Source organism: Pelophylax lessonae (assembly GCF_965119305.1).
Source record: "Pelophylax lessonae genome assembly, chromosome: 3".
Lineage (NCBI taxonomy): Eukaryota > Metazoa > Chordata > Amphibia > Anura > Ranidae > Pelophylax > Pelophylax lessonae.
The window spans coordinates 337,292,977-337,320,516 of record NC_138770.1 but is presented as its reverse complement, the minus strand read 5'-3'; the positions used below and the strand labels follow the sequence as shown (position 1 = coordinate 337,320,516).

General features: G+C 44.9%; 1 protein-coding gene across 1 annotated transcript in view; it reads right to left on the bottom strand.

Moving 5' to 3' along the window:
- Window positions 1-26,519, bottom strand: part of PHF3 (PHD finger protein 3) — a 279,560-nt gene extending 253,041 nt beyond the window's left edge. The window contains exon 1 of the mRNA XM_082249659.1: window positions 26,417-26,519. The gene's annotated coding sequence lies outside the window, so the exon portion shown is untranslated. The remainder of the gene's footprint in view (window positions 1-26,416) is intronic.
- Window positions 26,520-27,540: the final 1,021 nt, after the last annotated feature.

The window sequence follows — 27,540 nt, the reverse complement described above, 5'->3', positions numbered from 1 at the left end:
CTAATTACCAGAAATAATATCTAAACTTATTCTACACACGCTAACTGCTAAACAATGTGCACTGCTACATCATTTTCAATGCAAATTATATGTTTTTACCTAGTTCATAAGCAATAGCGAACTTCAACTTGTCTACTGCTTCCAGAAATTCGTTTAAAAAGTAGCGAACAAAGTAACTAGTTTTGTTTAGCATGTAAAAAAAACTGCTAACTTGCAACTTTAAACTTAAAAAGGACATTCACAAACCTCACTTCATTTCAATAGGTATTGTTCTAATTAATCCTGGTTGAAGGGCTTTACAGAAGAGCTCTACAGGAGGCACCACAAGATACTTGTTTCTAGCTTCCCTCAATTTATAAAATGGAACCAAATGAAAAAACCCATGCAATTACCATCGTAATGAAAGCTGGTGTTTTTATTATCAATGCATATGCATGTACCCCTATAAGAATTGAAGCATTTGATTGAACTCATGCTGTCAAGGTAGGAGCACCTACCATACACAGTGACTTTAGAGAAAAAAAAAATGGATTTTTGACTTACCGTAAAATCCTTTTCTTTTAAGTTCATTGACGGACGCAGTTCGCTCTGATTCATATCGGTAGGGTTATACTGCCCGGTACAGGAGTAGGACACTAGACAGAAAAAAGTTCTGGCTATGCCTATGGGCAGTCCCGGAGGGAACACCCTCTCTCTCCCTGCACAGGATGTCCGTTTTGTATCAAAGCAGTGTCAGAAAGTAACACCAACCCAACTCAAAATAGAGGGGCGGGTACTGCGTCCATGAACTTAAGAGAAAAGGATTTCATGGTAAGTCAAAAATCCAGCTTTCTCTATCGTTCATTGACGGACGCAGTTCTCTCTAATTCATATTAGTAGGGGCGTGCCAAAGCAGTGCCACAAAATGAGGGGTGGGAACAGCAGAAAAGAACAAGTTCCCAAGGCTAAACATAGCCGACCAGGTAACATAGGACTCAGTAGAACAAAAGATGAGGCCCACCTGAAACAAACAGTAAACACCCTCAAGGAAGGCAAAAAAAAATCCAAACAGCAGCCAGCAAAAAACCTTGTGGCCAAAAGAGGCATCTGCAGATGCCAGCACATCAACCTTATAAAACGTGGTAAAGGTGTGAACAAACAACCAGGTAGTCCTCTTGCAACCTAAAGCACAGATGCCTGTATGTCGAAAAGCCTAGGAAGCACTAGGCGCCCGAGTAGAAAGCGCCAGAACAGGGAAAGGCAGGACCTGACCCTTAAGTGAAGAAGCCTGCACCACCGATTGTCTGTTCCACCTGGAAATAGTCGCAGCAGACGCAGGCAGCCCAGTTCTCGGGCCATCCATGAGCACAGAGAGTGAACCTGACTTACGGGAAGACTCAGTAGTCGCCAAGTACACCTCGAGTGCCCGAACTCAATCCAGAGTATGCAGCGCACATTCCACAGGATGAGGGGGCTTAGGACACAAGATGGCAACACAATGACACTAGAAACCACCTTTGGAGGGAAGGACAAATCCGGCCCAGGGTACCACCTGGCCCCAAGACAGGACAATGTCGCAGAGCTGACACCCTGCGTGCAGAGTGACAGCAACTAAGAAGGCCACCTTCTGTAATAAGGTAGGCAGGGGATACCTTCATTTCTCACAAAAGGAGGGTCTTGAAGGACAGACTGCACCAAAACAAGGTCCCCAGTTGGTGACGGAGGTCACACCGGAAGAATCAAGTGTCGCACCTCCTGGAAGAAGTTACGCACCACGGAACGGGCGGCCAACGGCCTGTGGAAGAAAATTGCCAAAGCCGGAACCTGACCCTTGACAGTACACAAGGCCAACTTTTGATCAACACCCCATCGAAGGAGGCCAAGATCCGGCCACTGAGTAAGAGCGAGGGGGAGCCCAAGGAGACTCGCACCACGCAATACAGGATTTTCTCATATGATGAAAAATATCATCCTAGACTACGCTTCCCACGCTTTAGGCAGGGTGGGAATCACTGAAGCAGACAATCCTCTGTCCTTCAGCACCTGGCTTCCAACAACCAAGCTGGCAAAGCCAGTGACCATAAAGTCAGATGGGAGATTGGCCCTAAAGACAATAACTCCTCCCTGAGAGGAATTTCCCATGGCGTATCCGGGGCTAGCCTGACCAGGTCGGCGTACCAAGCTCAGCGAGGCCAGTCCCAAGCCACGAGAAAGACCAGAATCCCTTCCACCTCGATTGTGGGAAGAATTCTTGGCAGCAACTTGAGAGAAGGAAAGGCAGACCGCGCAACCGATACAGACCTTGGCCCATCCCTGAGCACTCTCACACGACCATGCCAGCGTCAGCCGTACATAGGTGACCATGCTAAACTCCTCTGCATCGGTCAAGTTGAACTTTGCGAATGTTCTTGCCCAAGACAGAACCCATGGTACCACCATCACACCTGCCGGAGGGTCCTGGGAGCGGGCCACAAACCTCAGCACTATCCTGTAGATGCGATGCCAACAGGTCCACGTCTGGAGCACTCCCAACGAAAGCACAACTGCTGAAACACCTCCGGATGAAGGAACCATGCCCCTGCATCCAAGGCCTGTCGACTAAGGCAATCCGCCTGCCAAAGTTTCCACACCTGGAAAGGGAACAGTGGAAAGAGCTAAAACAAGGAGCTCTGCCCAACGAATAGGCACTTCCAAGGCCGCAAGGACATCCTTGATACCCCCTTGGTGAATGACAGAAGCCATGGTCGTGGCATAGTCGATTGAACGTGCACTGGACAGCTGCAGGTGCCCGATCCAGTGAGCTAGGCGAGCGGGATCGCTCCCAGCCCCAGGACATTGATCAGTAACCTGGATCCTCCAGGGACCATACTCCTGAAGCAGAGAACCTGCCGAGGACTCCTCTCCACCCGGACAGGCTTGCATCCGGGGTGACAGGGATTGAGCGAAAGGGACCGTCTCTAAAGATGGCATCATCTGTTCCAGAACTCGCATGCAGGTCTGAATGGACGACCATGCGCGGGAAAGTAACAGTTGAACCAGTCTGAAGTTCCATGACTAATTTTTCCCAGAGGGAGAAAACACCCTGATTGAGGACGAGTCCAAAGTCAGGCCCAGCAAGTCCAGTCTCATGGAAGGGACTAGGGATGATTTCTGAAGGTTCAGAACCCACCTGAACTCCACCAGAGTTCCCATGGTGACTTAGAAATTAGTATGTCAACACCACAGGGGAATCTACACGGAGAAGCAGAACAGCCAGGACCGGAGTCAAAACCTTTGTGAAGACCCGAGTAGCAGGAGCGAGACCAAGGGGTAACGCCACAAACCGATAGAGATCCTTCCCCACGGCAAAAACCGAGAACCCGTTGGGTGTCCTGAACACAACGGGATGTGAAGGTAGGCATCTTGATGTCTATGGAGACCAGGAATCCCCCTGAGGTAGGGAAGCCACCATCGTGCAAACTGATACCGCCTTGAATTTTTGATCCGCACGGAACCATCAAAGGTCCAGCTTGTTGAACCAGAGCCAGCCGTAGGACCGAGAACCGGCAAGGACGAGCCCCCCATCCCATAGATGGGTGAGGACATGCCTTTAGGCTGAGTCGCAGACCAACATTTCAGCCTAGCATACACCGGATAACCACCGCCGAAACCAACAGGTGACCCAAGAAAAAGTCCAGCGCGGCATCGCAAACAAATTGCAGCCCCTGCCCCAGCTGGTCCAACAGCTCCCCCAGGGCAGGAGGGACATGCCCTTCACCTGGTCACAGAGTTGGAACTCCGCCCATCAGGCAGAGTCAGCGTAGCAAGGGAAATCATGAACACTGTTTCCAGTGCAGACCCCAGGGAGTACAGATCGCGAGCCACAGCCCGCGCCATCCTATCCTCAAAGTCCTTAAAGGACGGGGATTCCTCCACCGGAGCAACGATAGTCCTATTCAGACTAGATACCGCACATCCACCACAGGTGGAGCAGTCCACAGTACCAGACTCCACAAAAAGGATTAACACCTAGTAGCCACTTAGACACCCCAGGGGAACGTGTCAGAGGGTCTCATTCTACATGAGCCTGCTGGCAAAATCAGCTGCTCCGGATTGCATTTGAATGCCAGATACTACCTGCACCCCACAAGACAGAGGGAAACCCTGGAGTGTGAGGGTCCGACCATTCCAGGGAGAGGGCCTGTGTCAACCCCAAAATCTGCCAAGGAGGGGGGGGGGGGGGGGGTTTACTCACCATACCGGGAAAACAGGCGGGCGCCATCTCATGACAGGACCCCAGGCCACCGGAGTAGGGGAGCGGTCGGCCAAATAGAAATGCTGCGACATAAGCCTAGACCCTGTCGTGTGCGTCCTGGCGAGACGTTTAACTCAAGGGGCCAGTCCCCGTCCAGTGGGACTATGTCGCGGGCGACCCAGCACGGAGCTAAGGCCGCATGCGCTCGCTGACCAGACTGGGGTGACCACTGGATATAGGGATCCAGCCTGTAGCCCAGTCCGGCATAACTGCTTGAAGATCTCACAGGAAAAACGTTCCGGAGAAAAAAAGACTAGCTAAAAAAAAAAAAAAAAAAAATGACTTCTCTGTCAGGACCAAAGATCCCAGCAAGGAACTAGGTCCTTACTCCTGACTAGGCAGATTAAAACTAACATCCTATGCAGGAAGAGAGAGGGTGTACCTTCCGGGACTGCCCATAGACGAAGCCAGAACTTTTTTCTGCCTAGTGTCCTACTCCTGTAGGGGGCAGTATAACCCTACTGATATGAATCAGAGAGAACTGCGTCCGTCAATGAACGATAGAGAAAAAATGTTTCCAGCATAAGGGATGGTACTTACATATAATGCAAAGTATCCCCAGTGCTGCTGGCTGGCCTGTTAATTGAAATCTGAAGTACTCTACCCCTTCCAGCATAACCCTGCAGCTTACATCAATGAAACACAATCTTTGAATGAAGAACAGGTGGACGAATGAAAGGTCTGCCTCTTCTATTCATAGATTGTATTTAAAGGAGATGTACAGCCAAAGCTCATATGGCTGTACATCTATGGATCACAGGAGTGCAGTTGGTTCTGCACTCCTTTGACCCGTTTTCTGCAGAGAGCGGGTTGAAGTCTTCTCTATGCTGACTTTACAGACGTCGGTCCAGGCACCGCGTCATCACGACCAAGGAGTCGGGATCTGCCAGGTGCCTGGACCGACACCCAGCTCAGCCATCTGCTCCCCGCCCCTCCACAGCTTAGCGCTCCTGTGAGCGAGGAGGGGGCGGAGCGGAGAGCTGCTGACTGACAGTGCAGAGGCGCCGGGGGATAGATGCAGCATCGAACCTGCATCCACCTAGGTGAGTGAAAAAACGGTTCCCCATACATCTCCTTTAATTAATGGAAGCTGTTGGGGAGGTTGGGGCAGAAGAGTTCAGACCAGTCAACAGAAAAAGGAATGCTTTGAATTGAACGCAAGTACTATCCCTTGTGCTGGTTTTTTAATTTTAACTACATAGCGATCGCCCTATAGCAGTTTTACTGCTACAGGGTGGCACACGCAGGATCACGTATATTTACATGATCCTGCACTTACTACAGTGACAGTGCATATATTTTAGCACTGATCGTTGTATTAGGGTCACTTTTTTTGGGTGACAGGCGTCCCACGATTCTTTTTGCACGATTTTACCGCGATTCATTGGGCGACAATCGCAGCAAAATCGCACCACGTTTGGGGTGCCATTGGAGTGATGAGAATAGCACGGGTGCCCAGCGATTTGCCGTGATCGCGGGCAGAATCACTGCAATTCTTCCCGCAATCCTGGATGCCAAAATGTGAATGGAGTTTAAAAAGCGCAGAGGTGATGAAACACCACCAAAAGAAAGCTCTATTTGTGGGGGGAAAAAAAGGACATCAAATTTTATTTGGGTACAGTGTTGCACGACTGTGCAATTGTCAATAAAAAGTAACACAGTGCTGTATCTCACAAAAAAATGGCCTGGTCATGAAGGCATCGTAAATCTTCCAGAGATCAAATGGTTATTTTAACTAAACGTAAGCCGGCCACAGATGGAGCGATTTTCTTTCCTACAACTACATGTTGCAAGAAAGAAAATTGCTCGATTCAAACACGTATTAACATTGACTGAGTTGATGGGGGAACCCTTCTCACGGAGCTATTGTGTTCTCCTTGCAAGGGGAGCCATCCCCGCCAGGAGAACATAGTGATTACTGCTAGCCGCTATAATAGCTGCTAGTAATAATTGCATGTAAAACCTGACAGGCTGGTTGTACCCAAGTTGAATCAATTTGGGTACATTCAGCCTGCCCTTACATGGTTCAAATGGATTTGAACCGGCTTTGGCAAGCTTTAAGGGCCATACACACTATAAGATTTTCTGAAGACTTTTTCCTTCAGATTTACCTTTTCTATGTAGTGCAAGGGCCTGCCAGATTGCATACAAATTGAAAGTTTTTAGGTTTGACCTCATATTATATGGTTTTGGTAAGTCTAAAGGAAAAAGTCTGCAGAAAATCTTATAGTGTGTATTACTCTTCAGGCTTTAACAAGCATGGCCTGTCACAGCTTTCATTAGTGGATTAAAATCTTGCTGATAAAGCTGAACTGGATTTGACTTGGGATCAGTCTCTTGCAGTCCCTAAACAGTAGCACTGGACCATAAGAGGAAGAATCAGCATGAGTAGCCAATCAGTTCATGTGCAGAGAAGAAGCATGCTGATAGGAGGATAGGAGGAGAGAGCAGAGTGAAACAAAGCTGAGTTTATCACTGCTGGTTCTTCTTTTCCTGTCCAATAACAGACTAAATTGGGTTTAGATTTTGGGGAGTGGAATAAAAAAGCACAATTGAAGGATATAATAAAAAATGGGAAAATTTGTACATAAAAAAAAAAAAAAAAGTTGGGTTTAGAGAGGACTGGACTCAGGTAAAGTGGGTTTAGTGATGCTGGCTATCAGGCTGAAGACATTTAGCTGCAAAAAAAAAAAAAAAAGTGCTGCCTAGGGGAAATTTCTGGACAAACTGAATATTGCAGGGAAACTGGTTTCCTAATCTTATCCTTATATTCGCTTTTCATTTTGTCAAAGTATTTATAGGTAGAATTCTGCTTTAAGGTAATAAGGTGCACTAGACTTAAGCCTCGTACACACGTACCGATCGTCGGCCGAACGATCGGCCGTCTTTTGTCCAGGGCTGTCGTGTCTGTTGAGAACTGCAAAAGACTGCACACGAATTTTGTCGGCCAACAACAGCCGACTGCAGAAGTGATGTCATGTAATGGTTAACTTTCCTTGTCTTTTTTCTTTTCTGAGCATGCCCAGCCTTGCTAATCTGCTGTCTGTCGGCCGAATTCTGTACTGACTGGCGAACAATCGGCCGTTCTGGTGTTGGCCAACAAAAATTTTAATGTCTACACGACAGATTCTTTTCGGCCGGAAGTGCGCTGTCGGCTGTCGGAAGCATCATACTAACAAGCCTACAATCGGCAGATCGGTCGTCGGCCGAATATTTACGGCCGACAATCGGTACGTGTGTACGGGGCTTAAGCCTGCCAAACTTCACCCCAAATGTTGTACCCCTCCGAATGTGTTTGAGGCCCAAGACCACATCTATATGGATTACATGAGATAAGTGTTGAGGTAAAAATGACAATGCCCCTACTCTATTCTCCGTATATCATGTGTAATAATTCACTGGCATTACAACAGCCTAGAGCCATGGCTTAGTGTCTAGGGATCTGCATTACATCCAAGGGAACTGCTCTAATTGTTAGCACTCAAACAGGCCTTTATCAAGGCCACAAACTGCAGTTATCTCAAATTCATCATTTTAGTTATTTGAGATTTGCAATGGGGTTAGAAAAGCTGGCATGTTATCACAGGCTCCCTCGGTGGGTTTACTTAAAGATTCTGGAAAACTAGGGAGATAATGGCTGTTTATAAATGCACATTAACCACCTGAAGAACAGGCTTTTTCTGGCACTTTTTGTTTGTAAGTTTAAATTAGTATTTTTTGCTAGAAAATTACTTATAACCTCCAAACATTATACATTTTTTTAGCAGGGACCCTAGAGAATAAAATGGCGATTGTTGCATGGTATTTGTGCAACGATTTTCCAAATGCAATTTGTTAGGAAAAAAATACACTTGAATAATAAAAAATAAAAAAATACAATAGTTACCCAAACATTTTTATATAATGTGAAAGATGATGTAAATTGATACCTAACATGTCACGCTTTAATAATGGCGACAAACTACAGTACTTAATCTCCATAGGCGATGCTTTAAACGCCTTTACAGGCTACCAGTTTAGAGTTACAGAGGAGGTCTAGCTTTAGGGCTCTTTCACACGGGCGGTCCGATCAGATCCGCCTGTCAGTTTTTTTAGGCGGATCTGATCGGATGCCCCATTCAGCCCTATGGAGCAGCGGATGTCAGTGGTGACATGTCCGCTGACACCCGCTGCCATCCGCATCCGATCCTGTCCGTGAAGTCCGGACGGATGGAAACCCCATTTTCCATCCGTCCTGGGGATCGGATGGGATCGGATGAGAGCGGACAGGCGGTCCGCTCTCATCAGATCCCCCATAGAGAGCAGGGGGGGGCTGTGAGACCTCCCTCTCCGCACTGCAAGCGGAGACAGAGCTGTCATCCGCCAGCTCAGCGGGGATCGTGGATCGATCCCCGCTGAGCAGCACGGATCCGCCTACGGAGGCGGACCGTGTGAAAGAGCCCTTAAATTTTGGCGTGAGAGCAATGATTCTGAGACAATACCCCAAATGTGTAGATCAAATACCATTTACATCTGTGTGCATGTTTTACGCATTCGTTTGCTTCTGTGCATGAACACAGAGGAATGGAGGTGCTTTAATTTTTTTTTTTTTTTTTTTACTATAATTACTTATTTAACTTTTTATTTTATTTTTTTTTTTACACTTTTTTTTCTATTACATGGAATGTAAACACCGCTTGTAAGAGATATAAGGGTGACAGGTCCTCTTTATGGAAAGATCGGTCAAAAAGACCCCTAATCTCTTCTTTACCATTAAAAGCAAAAGATTAAAAAAAGGCCATAGGGTCGATCAGAGTGTTAACTCTTTAATCCCCTATGGGAGCAACCGGCTGCACCTTTTGATCGCCTCTCTGGCGAACCAGTGGAAACGGTAAGCCTATAAAAACACTGGCGAGCGGCAGAAACCGTTCCAGAAGCTCATGAGCCATTTAGATCGGTTTCATGAGAAAGCCAGCCGCCCTTAGAAAAAGACATTACTGGAGTTATGGCTAATATCTTCAGCCATAATCCCAGTAAACCACTTGGAAAAAGCAATGTATACATATGTACTGCAGTCAGCAAGTGGTTAAAGCGGAGTTCCAGCCTGTAAAAAAAAAAAAAAAAAAAACAATTATTAAAAGTCAGCAGCTACAAATACTTTAGCTGCTAACTTTTAATGTAAGGACACTTACCTGTCCAGGAATCCCATGATGTCGGCACCCCTGGCCAATTCGCTAATCGGCTTCGGGGCCAGGCGCCGGCATTGCAAGTAAGCGAAGCTGGCAGTAGTGCTGCGCTTTCTAAATGGTCCCGTTGCCTTCTGGGGGGGGACACAAGTTCCAGAATGCAGCGGGGGGGGGGGGAAGAAGGAGAGGCTGGACATTACGCAGATCATTGTGTGGCTTTCTTCCAGGAAGTGGGTACCTATCAAAATCAGGTACCCAACCCTCCGCCCCCCCACCCCAAAAAGTGCCAAATGTGGCAGTGCAGAGGGGGAGGGTGTGAACAAGCAGGGCTTCCCCTTTTGGGTGGAGCACCACTTTAAATAACACAGCAAATATTTATCAAACATTTATTAATTATATTAATAAAACAATCAATTTTTTTCTTTTCCAATATGTAAAATTACCCTCACTGTCTATTTTCATAGTAAAGTTCAATTTTGTAAAAAAAATTAATAAATAATTCTTGACAAAAATATACAGTATGACCTACTTTTTAATGAGTCTCTGAACGCTCCATCATTTTCTATATGAGATTAAACATACGGAGACCTTCTTGACATGTCTGAAATGCACCAGATGTGCGCACTAAGTACTGTACATGACTAGGGTGTAAACACACGCTAATACTATTATTATTAACTAAGAAATAAAACCTATTATTATTAACGGTTTGCCGAAGATCTAAATCACATCAACAAACAATTGAGGGAATTATTCATGTGTGTAATTTATTTTGTGCCTACAACTGCTTTAAATACATAAAACCCAAATTTTTCATTTTGGATAGAATGAGGACATTTTTTTAAAGTGGTTGTAAAAGCTGAATGTTTTTTTTACCTTAATGCATTAAAGTGATTGTAAAGTCTCTTTTTTTTTTTTTTTTAAATAAACAAACATGTTATACTTACTTCCTCTATACAGTTGGTTTTGCACAGAGTGGCCCAAATCCTCCTCTTCTTGGGTTCCTCTTCGGTACTCCTGGCCCCTCCCTCCTGCCGAGTGCCCCCACAGCAAGCAGCTTGCTATGGGGGCACCTGAGCCAAGCTGCAGCTCCGTGTGTCCATTCAGACACAGAGCTGCTGCTTGGCCATGCCCCTCCCTCTCTCTCATGATTGGCTCACTGACTTTTATTGACAGCCGCAGAAGCCAATGGCGCCGCGGCTGTGCCTCAGACAATCAGGAGAGAGAGTCCCAGCTGGCCGAGGGACTCGCTGGGGGCTGCTACACGGAGAAGGCTTTTTATCTTAATGCATAGAATGCATTAAGATAAAAACCTTCCTGCCTTTAAAACAAACTCCTTTAACCACTTTACCCCCGCCCACCGTGCATATACTGCGGCACTCTGCCGCTGCTGGGCAAAGCGATGTATCCGTACGTCGCTCGCTCAGCCGCCTGTAGGGGGCGAGCGCGTGCCGGCGGTGGCACGCTCCCACCCCCGCTCATTCCCTGGAGAGCTAGCGCAGGTGACCGGCAGCTCCGATGGTCGCCGGTCACTCACGATCTCCCGGGGCAGAGGGAGAAAGACAGACGGCTGATGTAAACACAGCCATCTGTCATTTTCCCTTAGATCATCACAGAGGCTATGTAGGATCGTATGTCTCTGTGATGATCTAAAAAGCCACGCCCCCTGACAGTTAGAATCACGCCCCTAGGGTCACACTTAACCCCTTGATCACCAATAAAGTTAACCCATTCCCTGCCAGTGTCATTTTGACAGTAACAGTGCATATTTATAGCACTGATTACTGTAGTAATGTCACTGGTACCCCCAAAAGTGTCAAAAATGTCAGTTAGGGGTCCGATCTGTCTGCCGCAATGTCGCAGTCCCGTAAAAAAAATAAAAAAATCGCAGATTGCCGCCATTAATTAGTGAAAAAAAAAAAAAAACAATAAAAATGACAAATCTTTCCCGTAGTTAGTAAACGCAATAACTTTTGCACAAAATACGCTTATTGTGATTTTTTTTTTTTTAACCAAAAAAATGAAGCAGAAAACAAATTGGCCTAAAATGTTAAAAAAATTGAATTTTTACATTTTTTTTTACTTTGAGAATTTCATATAAAAAAAATTTGAAAAATATTGTTGTTATTTTTTCAAAATTGTCGCTATTTTTTGCTTATAGCGCAAAAAATAACAAAAAAAAATAAAAAAAATCGCACAGGTGATCAAATACCACCAAAAGAAAGGCTCTGTTTGTGGGGGGAAAAAAAGACGTCAATTTCGCTTGGTTATAGCGTTGCACGACCGCGCAATTGTACGTTAAAGTCACGCAGTGCCGAATCGCGAAATAGGGCCTGGTCTTTGAGCAGCCAAATCTTCCGGGGCTAAAGTGGTTAAGGTAAAAGACCTGCATGGAGCCCCCCCCCCCAACTTACCTGAGCCCAAACCTGATCCAGCACTGTGCAGGAGCTATCTCTCTCTCCTCATTGGCTCAAGACAGCAAAGGCTCCCGCCATTGGCTCCTGTTGCTGTCAATCAAAAACAATGACGAGGGAGCAGGTGGCGGAGACGAACAATACTCTGTATGTCTATGGACACACAGCCCCGGCTCAGGAGCGAGCATGCACCAATGCCCCCATGGCAAGCAGCTTGCTATGGTGGCCACTCAACAGGGGAGGAGCCAGGAGTGTCAGCAGGGGACCTGAGAAGAAGAGGATCACTGCTGCTCTGTGCAAAACACAGAAAAGGTAAGTAAATTTTGATCTTTTAAAATCACATTAATGCCTGCGTGAATTTCCTGTCACTTACTGATCTGTTTGACATTCATCACCAGAAAAGAAAGTAACAGGAAATCGGTATGAGAGAAATATTTAAGTGGAATTCCAGGCACCACCTGACTAATCTTTAAACTACTACCCCCCCTTCTAACTCCTATTAAGACTAAAGATCTGTAATCAGCAAAGCTTCACCACATTCACTAAGATCTGGGGGGAATGAATGCAACTGCATTTGCAAAAGTACATGGTCTATTTGCCTTTAGTAAATCCACCCTTATATGATCAGCCCAGATTTCAGTTTTAGAGTCAATCTCTGGGCTGGTAATTTCTCCATAAGTATGGTTACTTGATTGATATTCCAGCCCTAAGTTTTCTTCTTCTGTGTACAGGGGGTGGGGTCTTTCTTTAGGCTGTGTGACAAGGACACTTCCTATTGGCTGTCCAGTGGTAGGGTTCTCTCAGGATCCAGCAGTGACATCAGTGCTGGGGAACTGTTGAGAGACCAGCCAGCATGTCACATCTGTGTCCACACAGTTTATGCAGAGCAGCAATGGACAGACCCTGCTCTATGGGTCACCGGGTATAAACAGACTCCGCTGTTGGTTTACATCAGGCTACCTTAGATCCGATCTGCCAAAGCAGACAAAGATACAGTCCTTAGTCTTTTTTTTTTTTTATTGCTGGACCTGATCGGACCTAGAGGTAGGTGGGTGTAAACAGGCACAAGTCAGTTTACACTTGCCTGTCCATAGGACTCTATGGACCTTCCGATCAGGTCCGTCTAAAAAACTGACAGGCAGATTTGATTGGAATGTCTAAAAGGTGTAGAATGGATTGGGTTGTGAGGGCTGATATTTGCCCAGAAATTAGCTTTAACCACTTCAAAACCGAGTCATTGTAAAATGACGTCGGCAACATGGCTTCATATGACGGCGGCCCGGATCTCCCCGCTACTGCGCGCCCCCGGGGGCGCGCAGCGCGGCGATCGGGGGTGAGGCTCGTCCCTCGGACTGAGCCCAACCCCGATCAAGGTAAACAGCCAATAAAATTGGCTGTTTACCACGTGATCGGCTGTGTCGATCACAGCCGATCACATGAGCGGCTCCAGCGTGAGCCGCTCGTTACTTTCTTAATGCGCGCCCCCGGGGGCTAGTTACCAACCACACCACACTGATTGCCCCCCCCCAATAAAAAGCACCTGTCACTAGCCCATCAAAGTACCCGAGTACCTGTCACTAGCCCATCAGGTACTCGGGTACTCTGATGGGCTGGTGACGGGTACTCTGATGGGCTGGTGACGGGTACTCTGATGGGCTGGTGACGGGTACTCTGATGACGGGTACTCGGGTACTTTGAGTACCCGTCACCGGAGTACCCGAGTACCCGGCATCGGAGTACCCGAGTACCTGTCACCTACCCATCAGAGTACCCGAGTACCTGTCACCTACCCATCAGAGTACCCGAGTACCTTCCACCTGCTCATCAGAGTACCTGACACCTGAAGTACCCGAGTACTTGCCACCTGCTCATCAGTACCCATCACTACTCATCAGTACCCATCAGTACCTATCACCTATCAGTATCAGTACTGATCATCCGTACCCATCAGTACACTATCAGTATCACCTATCAGTATCAGTACTACTCATCAGTACCTATCCCCTGCCTGTCATCTGCCCATAAGAGTACCCGAGTACCTGTCACCTGCCTATCGGAGTACTCGAGTACCTGCCACTTGCTCATCAGTACCAGAGTACCTGTCACCTGCCCAGCAAAGTACCCGAGTACCTGTCACCCTTCATACAGCCACCATGTCTAAGTCCAAAAAGGTTTATATACGTCCTCCGTTTAAACCTAAATACCGGTGTTGTGGCAGCAGATAGCTGCCATAACCCTGGTATTTTTTAAAACGGTGGACGGTTGGCTTTCCGATAAGGGTGGTCCCAGCGGCGGATTCGCCACGGGATCACCCTTCCGGGGTGGCGGAAGAGGTGCCCCCCCCCCTCCCGCCGCATTCTGGTCCTTTTCCCCGCTTACCGGACCCGCCGGCAGCGGGGAAAACGTTCCGGTCCCAGATCCTCACAGACAGGATGTCGAGTGAGGGCAAGCTTGCCCTCACTCGACTCTATGGTCTTGGAGGACCGGAGCTACGGCAAACGTCGTTGCCTAGCAACCAGTTTAAAGGTCCCTTTTTTTTTTCATTTTATTTAATTTTTTTTTTTTTTTTCTATCTTTTAGTGTACTTGTGAGATCTGAGGACTTTTTGACCCCAGATCTCACAAAAAAGAGGTCCTGTCGTGCCTTTTTCTATTACAAGTAATGTTTACATTTCTTGTAATAGAAATAAAAATGATCAATTTTTTTTTTTTTTTAAAAAAACAGTGTAAAAATAAAAAATAATAAATAAAATAAATAGTAAAAAAAAAAAAAAATTAAAGCGCCCTGTCCCCGCGAGCTCGCGCACAGAAGCGAACGCATACGGAAACCCTGCCTACATATGTAAACAGTGTTCAAACTACACATGTGAGGTATCGTTGCGATCGTTAGAGCAAGAGCAATAATTTGAGCCCTAGACCTCCTCTGTAACTCTAAGATAGCAACCTGTAGAAATTTTTAAATTGTTGCCTATGGGGATTTTTAAGTACCAAAGTTTGTCACCATTCTGTGAGCGTGCGCAATTTTGAAGCATGACATGTTGGGTATCTATTTACTCGGCGTAACATTATCTTTCACATTATGGAAAACAATTGGGCTAACTTTACTGGTTTCTTATTTTTTAATTCAAAAAAGTGAATTTTTTCCCAAAAAATTGCGTTTGGAAGACCGCTGCGCAAATACGGTGTGATAAAAAATATTGCAATAATCTCCATTTTATTCTCTAGGGTCTCTGCTAAAAAAAATATATAATGTTTTGGGGTTCTAAGTAGTTTTCTAGCAAAAACAACTGATTTTAGCTTGTAAACACCAAATGTCAAAAATAGGCCTAGGCAAGTGGCTAGGATGCATGATGATGCTCCTTGGATGTTGGGCCCCTCTATATGGCTAGGCTGTGAAAAAGTCTCACACATGTGGTATTGCCATACTCAGGAGTGGCAGAATGTATTTTGGGGTGTCATTTTTGCTATGTACATGCTATGTGTTAGGAATATCCTATAAATTGACAACTTTGTGTAAAAAAAAAAAAAAAAAGTTTTTATTTTTTCCCCACATTTTCCAAAAACTTGTGGAAAAAAATGACATGTTCAAAGGACCCATAATGCCTCATAGAATATACGTTGGAGTGTTTGCTTTCCAAAATGGGGTCATTTTGTGGACTTTTCCATTGTATTGGTGCTCTAGGGCCTTGAAAAGTGTGATAGGTAGTAAGAAAGTTTTATGTGTATTTATGCTCCTAAAACGCCTTATGGTGCTACTTGGACGTGGAGTCTCTTTTTGTGGCCAGGCTGTGTAAAAGTCTCACACATGTGGTATCACCATACTCAGAAGGAGTAGCAGAATGAATTTTGGGGTGTCATTTTTGCTGTGTACATGCTATGTGTTAGAAATAGCTTATAAATTGACAACGTTTTGGGAAAAAAAAGAAAAAAAATTTTTTCTTCATTTTCCCAAGAATTGTGGGAAAAAATTATAACTTCAAAAAACTCACCATGCCTCTTACTAAATACCTTGGACTGTCTACTTTACAAAAAGGGGTCATTTGGGGGGTATTTGTACTGTCCTGACATTTCAGGGCCTCAAGAAAGGAGATAGGCCATCAGTACATCTGGTGTGATCAATTTTCAGCAATTGGTACCATAGCTTCTAGACTCAATAACTTTCACACAGACTAAATAATATACACTAATTTGGGTTAATTTTACCAGAGATATGTAGCAGTATAAATTTTGGCCCAAATGTATGAAGAAAAATTAATTTTTTGCAAAATTTTATAATAGAAACTAAAAAAAAGTTTTTTTTGCAAAATTTTTGCTCTTTTTTTGCTTATATCCCAAAAAAAAAAAACCCCAGTTGTGATTAAATACCACCAAAAGAAAGCTCTATTTGTGTGAAAAAAAATGATAAAAATTTTGTTTGGTTACAGTGTAGCATGACTGAGCAATTGTCATTCAAAGTGTGAGAGTGCTGAAAGCTGAAAATTGGTCTGGGCAGGAAGGGGGTCTAACTGCTCTGTATGGAAGCGGTTAAAGTGAAGCTGTTTATTTACAATACATTTTAAAGGGTATTTCAATGAAGTTCTGTGGGATAAAACAGTAAACACTGTGATGTGCCAAGATTGACACACTGTGCCTCATGTCACACCAATGGGCATGTGTTCAGCTTGGCTCATTGTGAACTGGTTCTACATTGATGAGCAGTAAAAGAATTGATGAGCAGTAAAAAAATTTACCAACTTAATAATTTTCTTCATACTTTTTCACCATTTATTTCACAGACGCATGCAGTTTAGAGGGGCACCAATTAGAAGATTTTGAAGTAATTTTCCAAATATGGGTATTGCCATTTATGGACATTACCAGTGTCCCCTGTGCAGGAAGCTGTCACTTATATTCCCTACTTTGGGTACTTGCTTGTACCTCTGTACACCAGTTCAGAGCTGGTCTTAAATACCACCAGTCCTAATCAGCAAACTCGCAGTACTTCTTTAAAGGGTAACTCCACTTTTGTGGGGGGAAAAAAATAGCAAATAATAAAAAAATACCGTATTTTCCGGCGTATAAGACGACTGGGCGTATGACGACCCCCCTATTACATGATCTACCGGTAATACTTATACTTAGGTTACCTTGGAGATATTATACTCAGCGTATAAGACGACCTCCCATTTTTGGGGGATTTTTTTGAGGTTCAAAAGTAGTCTTATACGCCAGAAAATACAGTAATATGGCATATACAATTTCAACACAAGTCATATTGTAATTGAATATTAAAAAAATACTTTTGCCTTTCAATCTGCTGCGCTGTAATTTTCTGTAAAATGCAATACAATATGGTAGCCTGGATGAGCCCGGAAATGTCATTTTCTGCTTGTGTGATTGCCTCACTGATTTTCCCAGAAGTCTACACTAAGATACAAGTCAGATTTCCGGCATCCCTTGCAACAAAAATGTAATTTTTGGTGTGGGACCTCCAAAAGAAAATCACATCTAAAGGGATGCAGACCCTGCAATTTTCCACATTAGAGCCCTGCAGGTGCAGCAGCTTATTGATAATTATAAACCAACTCCCATACAGACGCATTCAGCACATGGACAGACAAGTTATTTCTTTAGGCCCGGTCCACACTAGCGCGACTTGTCAGCCTGACAAGTCGCGCTCCATCGCAGTCCATTGACTGCTACAGGACCCATTCTAATAGGAGCGACACAAGTCGCTCCAACTTAGAAAAAGGGTCCTGTACTACTTCGGGGCGACCTCGGAGCGACCTGCATTGACTTCCATTATGTGAAGTTCATGCAATTCGCTCCGAAGTCGTGGTGCATGGGAATGCACAAGTCGCCCCCAAAGTAGTACAGAGTCGTGTCGCCCAAGTGTGAACCGACAGTTAGAATAACAAAAGGTAGGAATCTGCAAAAAAGTTTGTTAAAATCCTTGGACTGTACACAGTTCTCCCAGAGGCGAATGTTTTTTTCTAAACAAAAGTGGAGTTACTTTTTAGGAATATGTTTCTGCCAAGTGGTGGTAGCAAGAAATACCTGAATTTGGTGCAGGTATCAATAATGTTATCAAAACTGGCACAAAGGTTTGCCTGAATCAGGCCTAGGTAATCCTAAAGAAAATATTTGCCAGGAAAGTGTTGCCATTGCTTTATTAAAATCCACTGATAATATTTTGGGGTTTCTAAAGCTTTAGGCCCCTTTCACACGATCGGAAAGATCAGGTCTGCCTGTCCGTTTTTCAGGCAGGCGTCCGCTGACACCCGTCTGTCATCCGATCCAACAAGATCCACCTAAAACAGACGGATAGCGGTACGTTCGCCATCTGTCCAGCAGGTCGGATCGGATGGAATCAGATGAAAACAGACATGCTGTCCGTTTTCCTCCAATCTCCCCATAGAGGACAACGGGACTCTGAAAGGTCCGTCTCTGAACAGTGAGCAGAGACGGACCTGTAATCCGCCTGCTCAGTGGGGATCAACAGAGCGATCCTCGCTGAGCTAGCTGAGTCCGCCGAGCGGATCCGCCCAGTGAAAAAGGGATCTAACTCAGGAAAACAAAGCAGAACTAATGCCTCCAATAACAAAGCTGCAAGCAGGCAGGCTCTTCATTGCAGAAGAGACATGTAAAGTCTCAACTGTAATAAAATAAACCTACCTGCATGCTTGAGGTCTTCTCTAAAGAGAAGCTCCACCCAAAAGGGGAAGTTCCATTTGTTTGCTTACTTATTTGCTGCCACAGGGAGGGGAGCGGGTACCTGTTTTTGACAGGTACCTTTCCCCACTTCCTGGGCACCTCACTGAGGCAAAGTCCCCGGAAGTTCGGGTGCCTTTCTCCTTCCCCTGCCGCTAGGCCATTTAGAAAGAGCAGCATGCTTCGTGCATGCACAGTCAGAATGGCAGTGGCAGCACCTGAGGGCCAATTGGAAAATTGGCCGGGGTGCTGACATCACGGGATCGATGGACAGCTAAGTGACCTAATATTAAAAGTTAGCAGCCACAGTATTTGTAGCTGCTGACTTTTATTTTTTTGGTGGGGTAAGTCCGCTTTAAAATGTATACTCCTGTGCATCTGCAGAAGTTCTGTCATCCCATGCTAGCCAATTAAGTCGGCTGCAGCCCGTCACCTAGAAGATGATGCTGGAACCAACAGGGGGCCTTGGACTGTTGAAGGAGAGGTAAGTATTGTGGACATTAGTTCCACACAGTTGGGCTACGCCCACACTTCAGGGGTTAAATGCTCATTTAGGTCTAGGAAGATATATGTACTCAAGCCTCCACACTGTTAGACTAGTCTGCACAGCGACTTCTCCCCGATGCTCTGGCAGTCTAATGCTGGTCATACACAATATGAAAAATCAGCCAAAATTTGGTCATTTGTATAGTTCGTTCGTTTTTCGGTCAGTTAATGGGCACAAATTGGTAATCGGTTGTGACGTTTTTGAGCCGAAAAAACTAAGTAGTAGTTTGGAAATTTTCAGCCGAATAAGCGATGCATTGCACTTGGTATATGTGAAAAAACGAACAAAACACTGTTTCATTTATTTATGTCCATTGAACGATTTATCAGTCATTACATGATGACACGATCGTTTGCTCTCATGGCGCAGTGTTTGTTTTTTGAAGATTAGTTTGAACGATTTTTCGTATAGTGTATGGCCAGCATAAGCCTGTATTCACACCTGAGTAGAGTGTATTCCTGGTGATTTTGAAGGTAAGTTACAGACGTTTTTTGCAGACATCTGTACAGGTGTATAGAGCTTCAGGAGTCTGTTTCCTTGGCAAGAGGAGGAGAACAGTTCTATAGGAGGAGAGGAAGTCTTCAAGAAAGAAAATGCATGTATTGCGTGTTTACAGGCATTCCCACTGAAGTCTATGGGATCAAAAGATCATGTATGTATGAGCGCAGAGCGTAGGGCAACTGAGCTTACAAGGATGGAATTCCGCCTAGTAGAGCGCAGAGAAACAAGAAGAAAAATGATCAAGTGTGAATGAGGGCTAAGGTCCTGACATCATCACAACCAAAGCAGAGGGCACTGGACGTGAGGATCCCAAGGGACAGTACACCAACTAAGTGCGTGCCAAATGCTGGGGGAGCAAAGGATCAGGTAAGTTAAAGTTGAACTAAACTTTTCCATTTTTGTATCCTAAAGTATAACCCGTTTGTTATAAGCGTTAATAAACCCAAAACCAAAAATGTATTATATTGCAGCTTACCAATTATTAGATGTTGTGGCTGCATTCATTTTTTTCTTTTTTTTTTCATAAAATATAAAAATCAGGGTTCCACCGAGTAAATTAGATACCCAACATTTCAAACCTGAAACATGTCAGTACCCTATATTTTCCCTAGGCAAAGCTTTAAAAGCCCCATATAGGTCATCTATTTAGCGTTATGAAGGAGGTCTACATTATTGCTCTCATTCCTGCGTGTGCGGCGATATTTAACATGTGTATCCCAATCAATGTTTTTAGACGTAGGTGCCCGCCGCATGCCTTTACGCTTGTATGTACATATATGTAGGGGTGAGGGGCCTCAATTTGTAGCGGGGAGTTTTTTTGTGCTTGGGTGTAACTTTAATTTTACAATTAAAAAAAATGTTTTTTACTTAACTTAGTGCCGGTTCACACTAGGGCGACCTGTGAGGCGACCTGGTCGCCTCACAGGTCGCCTCCCATAGGGAAGCTGCGGACCCGTTCTAATAGGAGCGACACAAGTCGCTCCGACCTATAAAAAGGGTCCGGAGCTTCTTTGGGGCGACCCGGAGGCGACTGCCATAGACTTCAATGTTATGAAGTCCGTGGCGGCCACTCCGAGGTAGCGGCGCGCTGCTCGCACTGCGACCTCGGAGGTCGCGGTGCGAGGTAGCGTCGCTGCAATGTGAACCGGCGCTTACAGCAAACTGTTTTGTTTTCCTATTGGGATAAAGGTTTTGCATGAATAAATAACAGCTGATAATTTTAATCACCCCTGTCAGTGTTAAGTGGTTTATCTCATCAATGTAAATGGATACTTTATGCTGGAGAGCGTGTTCTCTGAAAAACAACAGACTTATTGGCTGGATCTCCAGAGGAAAATGGAAGAAAGAAAGCCTAAAAAAGACAACACATGCAGCCATCACATCCGAAAATTGGTAAGCATTTTCATGTAATAAATGTTTGCTTTTGGGTTTAAAGCAGTAAACATTGCTTGGTGACTTGTACATACAGGTAAGCTTACAATAAGGCTTACCTGTAGCTACAAGGAATCTTTCCTAATCACCATTTAGGAAATATTCACTATTTCTGCAGCCGGTGGAGTCACTGGCGCATGCGCACTGTGCTCTGAATGGACAGCATAATGAGTGTGTTGTCCATTCAAAAAGCCGTACCACAATCGTGGCTCTCATACGCACATGTGGGCGTGACCTCATCATGGCTCAGTTACTCAAACGGATGGAGCCTTTGAACCCGGAAGGAGGACCAGGTGAAGATGGAAGCCCTGTCAGCGGTAACAGTGCGCTGCTGGAGGGCTTTGTTTTAAGGCAAGTCTTTCAAGGTGGGCTAGTATGCAATGCATACTAGCACATTATGTCATTGACTTGCAGGTTTTTTTCTGCCTTTAGGGCCAGTTCACACCACAGAAACACAGTTCAGATGCTTTTCTGAAAGCGTATTTTTGATGGATTTATGTTGCATTTTCTCTGCATTCACAGCAAGTTTTTTTACCTCTTTTTCCCAAAGATTCCTGTTTTTTCTTTCATCAAAAACATAACATGGGTGTGTTATTAATGCGATCTTACTGCGTTTTCAATGCATTTCAACTGGGAGGTATGTTTTTTGTGCGTTTTGTTTAACTGACCACCATACATTGAATTTAAAGTGATACATTTTACTAAAGCTTTTCTTGCACTAAAGGTGCCAATAATGGCCAAAGATAAATTCATATTCATTTAAAGAGGTTGTAAAATTCCAAAAAAAAAAAAAAACCCAGAGGGACAAAGGCATAATGAGCTAGCCGACATGTTCACCCGTCTTCCTTCTGGGTTCGCCGCGTTTAGTCCCAGTTTACATATATGCAATGACAAACATTGCACAAGATTTGCAGCACACCACTCTGAAAATCACATGCTATGTCTGTGAGATACAGATTGTATAGCTGAATTTGCATCGCATTCGGGCCCAACTCGCACAGGACCCTTTTTTGGGTCCGCACCAGAATCGGATCGCATGGGTGTTCACACTTATGCGATCTGATTCATGCCCAACTGACAGTTCACACTGCGATATGTGAACTGATCTGGGGGTGTTGTTAACTTTGTATTGAAACCCCCAGCGATTTGCATATAGCAATGTGAACTGCCTGCGAGTTGAATGCAGTGAATTTGCAGGGTTCCCGCATTGCATATATGTGAACCGGCACAAAGGAGATATTTACAGTACCTGTAGGTAAGCTTTATTACAGGCTTACTATAGGTTCAAGTTACAGAGAAAGCTTTACTTCCTCTTTAAATTTATAATAATTAAAAAATTGAATATACTGTAATACAATTCTATATAAAAATGTTTTTTTTTTTTTTTAAACTGCCATTTTCTGTTTTCGGCCAAGTGCATCCTGCATTTTTGGTTTCGTACCAACATTTCAATTATTTTAGCGTGTTCCAGTGCAGTTCAATGCAGAAAAAAATGCAGCATGTTCTGCTTTAGTTGACTTACTGGAATGCACTGCACTGGTGCGAACTTTGCCATTGAAATCTATTTAAACTACTGTTTTTGATGCAGAAAAAAAAAACACTGGACTGCATGTGATGTAACGCAGCCCTTACTACTGCTTTTACTAAAGACAAATAACCTGAGCACACTGCAAGTATATTTACACTCGTTTTCCCCAGAGCTTAATAAATGCGGTGAAGCTCTGAGCTCTGCTGGTTTCTTCATCCAATCATGTGCAAGAATAATGCTGTTTTTATTTTTTTGCACCTGATTGGGTATTCTTTACAGAGTGAAGCATTTACATTTAGGGTTCATGCACACTGGGCTTACAAAAATGTCAGTGCTTTTGGCAGAAGAAAACATATAGAATGTTTTTATACAGCTGTTTAGGAGCGTTTAGGCTACATTCACATGTCGTGTTTTCAAGCATTTTTTAGCGTAGATTTTTGCAGCTTTTGTCAGATGTTATCAACTAAAATTTGTGGAGTGCTGCTGAAAAAGGGAGGGAGAGCTGCTGTTTGAGCAGAAAACGTGCAACAAAACGCTTGAAAAAATGCTAAAAAAAAAAAAAAAAACTCATATTGCGCATTTTTAGCATTTTCATTGAAGTCTTTGGGGGACAAAAATGCTCAATTCTGCCTGAAAAGTACTTTTTTTAAAATGACAAGCATTTTGCTACAAGCAACAGAATGCTCAAATGTGAACAAGGTCTACTAAAAACAATAGGATTTAGCTTGTTGAGCGATTTTGAGCTTCAAGCTACAAAATTCTCAAGTGTAAATGGGACCTTAGCGGGTTTTTTTCTGCCAAAAAACGCCTCTCAAAAAATGCACACCAGAAGAATTTTTTTCCTACTTCCTAATCTCTAAATGCCCTAATGTATATGGATACATTGGATAACATTGAGCTGCCTCTATAGGCAAACCGCAAAACTTCTGTAGAAGCAGCGATTTTTAAATTGGAAGTGGGTGCCTTTTCATGATGTATACCAACAGGTAAGCGTATAATTAGGCTTACCTGTAGCGAACGTAAATGTCTCCTAAATGTGCACAGTTTAGGAGATATTTACTTTAGCAGCGCCAGTAATGTGACTGGTGCATGCGCACTGTGCTCTCAATGGATGGTGTGCCGTCCATAGAAAGAGTTGTGCCGTGGCCATGACTCCTGAGTGGCATCATAGCAGCTCAGCCAGTCACACGGCCACAGCCCATGAACTTGGAAGGTAAACCGAGTGAAGATGGAAGCCCTGTAGGGGGCCAGGACAGTGCTCCGCTGGAGAGCTTTGTTTTCAGGTAAGTATTTCATAATGTGCTAGTATGCAATGCATACTAGCACATTATGTTAACCTTCAAGGAGAAGATTTTTTGTTTTCTTTTTTGGGGGTTGCTACCGCTTTAACCACTTGCCTACTGGGCACTTGCAGCCCCTTTCTGCTCAGGCCAATTTTCAGCTTTCAGCGCTGTCGCACTTTGAATGACAAGTGCGCAGTCAGGCAACACTGTACCCAAACTAAATTATCATTTTTTTTGAGACAGAAACAGCCTTATTTTGGTGGTATTTAATCACCACTGGGTTTTTTATTTTTTCCTAAACAACCTAAAAATTAACATACATTTTGAAAAAAAAAAACAAAACAAAAGTTTTTCTTCGTTTCTTTTATAAAATGTAAAAATGTAAGTAAGTCATTTTTCTCCTTCACTGATGTGCGCTGATGAGGCTGCACTGATGGGCAATGATGAGGCAGCACTGATAGGCAGCTCTGATGGGTACTGATTAGTACTGACGGGCGCTGACAGGGAGCACTGAATGGCAGCACTGGTGGGGCTGCACTGATGATCAGTGCCCTGATTATCAGTGTAGATGTCCCCTATGTGGATTGCCACTTATCAGCTCTCTTCTGCTCACACAATGTCAGCGTGAGGAGAGAACTGCCGATAACTGACAAATCCTGTTTACACTGTGATCAGCTGTGACTGGACACAGCTGGTAAAATGGTAAAGAGCTGCTGTGATTGGCTCTTTACCCCGATCTGTGATCAGCTGTGTCCAAAGGACACAGCCATCACAGATCACTGTCAATGCGCACCATACAAGAGCAATCATGGGAGGACGTCATCTGATGCCCCTCCGGAAATGTGTGACCATGCTGTAGCCGACATGCAGCTATAGCGTGATTGTGAAGAGGTTAAAGTGGTTCTAAAGGCTCAAGTTTTTTTACCTTTATTCATTCTATGCATGAAGGTAAAAACCTTCTCTGTGCAGCAGTCCCCCAGGCTCCCCTACCCGCGCCCCATCATGTTCCAGACATGTACACGCTCTTAGGGGACTCTCCCTCCTCATCAGCTGAGACAGCAGCAGGTGCCATTGGCTCCCATTGCTTTCAATCACAGCCAGTGAGCCAATGAGAAGATGGAGGGGGGGGGGCTATAGCGCAGGCTTAAAATGCCAGGAGGGTGTACATGCACATCCTCCCAGTGGCGCGCCCTGTGATTGCCAAGTCCGTGGAAATTGGCTGATTACAGAGCAGGGTAAAGGGCCAATCACAGCGGGCCCTTTTACATGTGATCACAACGTAAACAGAAGCTGTTTATCAGCTTTTTTTCTTTCCTCGGGTTGTCAGTGAGAAGAAAAGAAGAAAGCCGTTAACCGACTCCCCCCCTGGTGGCCCTCCAGCTGTTGCCGAACTACAAGTCCCATCATGCCTCTGCCTGTGGGAGTCATGCTTGTAACTGTCAGCCTTGCAATGCTTTATGGCAGGGATGGCGATCCTTGGCACCCCAGCTGTTTTGGAACTGCATTTCCCATGATGCTCAACTACACTGCAGAGTGCATGAACTTCATGGGAAATGTAGTTCCAAAACATCTGGGGTGCCAAGGTTCTCTATCCCTGCTTTATGGGATTTGTAGTTTTGAAACAGCTGGAGGCCCACCTGTGAATCGGCCCCCTCCAGTGCTGCTAATCAGTGCAGACCAGTGCCATCTATCAGTGCCCATCAGTACTGCCAATCCGTGCTTCATCATCAGTGTCACCTACCAGTGCCCATTTGTGAAAGCGAAAAATTACCTGTTTGCAAAATTTTATAACAAAATATGAAAAACGTTTTATTTGTTTATTTGTTTTAATTTCCATTCTTTTTTTTTTTTGTGCGTTTAGAAAAAAAACAGTGCTGATTAAATACCACCTCAGTGTAAAAAGAAATAACAATTGAACTGGGTACAGTGTTGCATGAGCGCGCAATTGTCATTTAAAGTGTGAGCTCGCTGAAAATTGGCCTGGGCAGGAAGGATGTAAAAGTGGCCAGTAAGCCCAGTGTGCATGGAGGAAAACAAGTGTAAGTTGCCATCCAGCGAGCGCCATGTGTTTGGTGAGAAGATGTGTGTGTGGGATAAAGTACAGTAAGGCACTGCTTGTGTTTACCTCCCTGAATGACACGAGGTCATGTAAAGGATTTTCCCAGGAGGAAAAGCCTTGACTGACACCAGCCCTGTACAGGAGGGCCATAGACTACTGCAGCAGAGCCATGGTGATCAGTGCCTGGGCTCACATCATGAGGATAGGCACCCAGTATAAACAAGACGTCGTCATGTGTATGGCAGCGTGTCCCCTGGATCCACGTAGAACAAGGCCTATTCCCCAGCCAGCACGGTGTGTGGATGTGCCCGCCGGGCTGCCTTCTAAACACACACACACCCAGAAGTTGCGCACACACGGGCACTGCTATCACCAGGCCTCATAACATCCACGGTGACCGCAAGAAGAGGAAAAAAAAAAACACCCAGCAACCTCCATTCTTCTCACCCCCTGCACTAAGACCGTGCCAGCCACCCCGGGTGTGCCCGCGGCTGCATTATATAACCCTCGCCCACAGGTCACTTACCGAGGTAGGGGCGGTCACGGCTGACGAGCTGCTCATGTCTACGGCCTCTTTGCCTTGCGCGCTGCTAATCGCGACTAAAATGCGCGTGCACGAGGGACTGTACTCTCACGTGACTGGGAGACTGCGAAGAGCCTCGGAAGTGCGCGCTCCCGGCTGGGAGTACAATGCGCGTGACCGGCCTATGGTGGGTTGCGGAGTGTATTTATTGGTATTTCTTATGCTTATCGGGGGGTATGGCCGCTAATTCTTCCTCTTAGAGGTCTCTGGTGTCCACAAACGGCACGGGGTTTTCCCATCCAGCTAGCACAGCCGTGTTTTCAGCTTTTAGACGTGTGGTAAAAAGGCATGTTTTAGGCCTGAAGATTGCTTAACTCCTTCAATACAGGGCACTTTTACCCCCTTCCTGCACAGGCCAGATTTCAGCGCTATCGCAGTTTGAATGACAATTGCAGGATCATGTAACACTTTACCCATATGGAATTTTTATTATTGTTTTGAGACAGATTTCTTTTGGTGGTATTTACACTTGTTTTCTTTTTTTAAATCTTTTGCTAAACAAATGAAACATTTTGAAAAAAAAAAACCCTCTTTCTTAGTTTTTGTTATAAAATTTTGCAAGCAAGCAATTTTTCTCCTTCACTGATGTGCACTGATAGGCGGCGCCAATGGGTACTTATAGGCGGCACTGATAGGTGACATTAATGAGGGGGCATCTATAAATGCCACATATAAGTATCCATCAGTGCCACCACCTATCAGTGTCGCTTCATCAGTGCAGCCTATCAGTGCCACCTATAAGTACCCATTATTACTGCCTATCAGTGGCCATCAGTGCCGCCTATGAGTACCCATCAGTGTAGCCTCATCAGTGCCGCCTATCAGTGTAACCTCATAAGTGCAGCCTATCAGTGCCGCCTATGAGAACCAACCAGTGTAGCCTCATCAGTGCCGCCTATCAGTGTAACCTCATAAGTGCAGCCTATCAGTGCCGCCTATTAGAACCCACCAGTGTGGCCTCATCAGTGCCGCCTACCAGTGTGGCCTCATCAGTGCCGCCTATCAGTGTAACCTCATAAGTGCAGCCTATCAGTGTCTCCTATGTGTACCCATCAGTGCTGCCTATC